The 1,413-nt window shown below is 38.5% G+C and overlaps 1 non-coding gene across 1 annotated transcript; it reads right to left on the bottom strand.

The window, feature by feature from the left end:
* Positions 1-818: 818 nt before the first annotated feature.
* Positions 819-926, bottom strand: LOC112768719 (small nucleolar RNA R71). The gene has a single exon (XR_003186116.1). It is a non-coding gene; the product is annotated as a small nucleolar RNA R71 (small nucleolar RNA).
* Between the last annotated feature and the right edge of the window lie 487 nt (positions 927-1,413).

Here is a 1,413-nt window from a genome sequence, read left to right as displayed (position 1 = left end):
ATCAACTCCTTTTTAAAATTTATTTTCGAAATCTAACTTTCAAATTTAATTTTTATTTTAATTAAATTTCGAAATTCTCTCTCTCATCTCCTTCTATTTATTTATTCATCTACTAACACTTCTCTTCTATCCAAAAATTCGAACACCACCCCCTTCTCTGTGTTCGAGTTTTCCCTCTTCTCTTCTTTACATTACATTCTTTTCTTCTTCTACTCACACAAAGGAATCTTTATACTGTGACATAGAGGATTCCATATTTTCTTTGTTATTCCATTATTTGTCATATGAGTAGGAGCAAGGACAAGAACATTCTTGTTGAAGCAGATCCTGAACCTGAAAGGACTCTGAAAAGAAAACTAAGAGAAGCTAAAATACAACAATCCAGAGACAACCTTACAGGAATTTTCGAACAGGAAGAGGAGATGGCAGCCGAAAATAATAATAATGCAAGGAGGATGCTTGGTGACTTTACTGCACCTAATTCCAATTTACATGGAAGAAGCATCTCCATTCCTGCCATTGGAGCAAACAATTTTGAGCTGAAACCTCAATTAGTTTCTCTAATGCAGTAGAACTGCAAGTTTCATGGACTTCCATCTGAAGATCCTTTTCAGTTCTTAACTGAATTCTTGCAGATATGTGATACTGTTAAGACCAATGGGGTTGATCCCGAGGTCTACAGGCTTATGCTTTTCCCGTTTGCTATAAGAGACAGAGCTAGAGTGTGGTTAGACTCTCAACCCAAAGATAGCCTGAACTCTTGGGATAAGCTGGTCACGGCTTTCTTAGCCAAGTTCTTTCCTCCTCAAAAGCTGAGTAAGCTTAGAGTGGATGTTCAAACCTTCAGACAGAAAGAAGGTGAATCCCTCTATGAAGCTTGGGAGAGATATAAGCAACTGACCAAAAAGTGTCCTTCTGATATGCTTTCAGAATGGATCATCCTGGATATATTCTATGATGGTCTGTCTGAATTAGCTAAGGTGTCATTGGATACTTCTGCAGGTGGATCCATTCACCTAAAAAAAACGCCTGCAGAAGCTCAAGAACTCATTGACATGGTTGCTAATAACCAGTTCATGTACACTTCTGAGAGGAATCCTGTGAGTAATGGGACGCCTCAGAAGAAGGGAGTTCTTGAAATTTATACTCTGAATGCCATATTGGCTCAGAATAAAATATTGACTCAGTAAGTCAATATGATTTCTCACAGTCTGAATGGAATGCAAGCTGCATCCAACAGTACTCAAGAGGCATCTTCTGAAGAAGAAGCTTATGATCCTGAGAACCCTGCAATAGCAGAGGTAAATTACATGGGTGAACCCTACGGAAACACCTATAATTCCTCATGGAAAAATCACCCAAATCTCTCATGGAAGGATCAACAAAAGCCTCAACAAGGCTTTAATAATGGTG

Source organism: Arachis hypogaea, chromosome 17 (genome assembly GCF_003086295.3).
Source record: "Arachis hypogaea cultivar Tifrunner chromosome 17, arahy.Tifrunner.gnm2.J5K5, whole genome shotgun sequence".
NCBI classification, from domain to species: Eukaryota; Viridiplantae; Streptophyta; class Magnoliopsida; order Fabales; family Fabaceae; genus Arachis; species Arachis hypogaea.
Note: the sequence above shows the minus strand (reverse complement) of the source record. Positions and strands in the feature narration are given on the sequence as shown.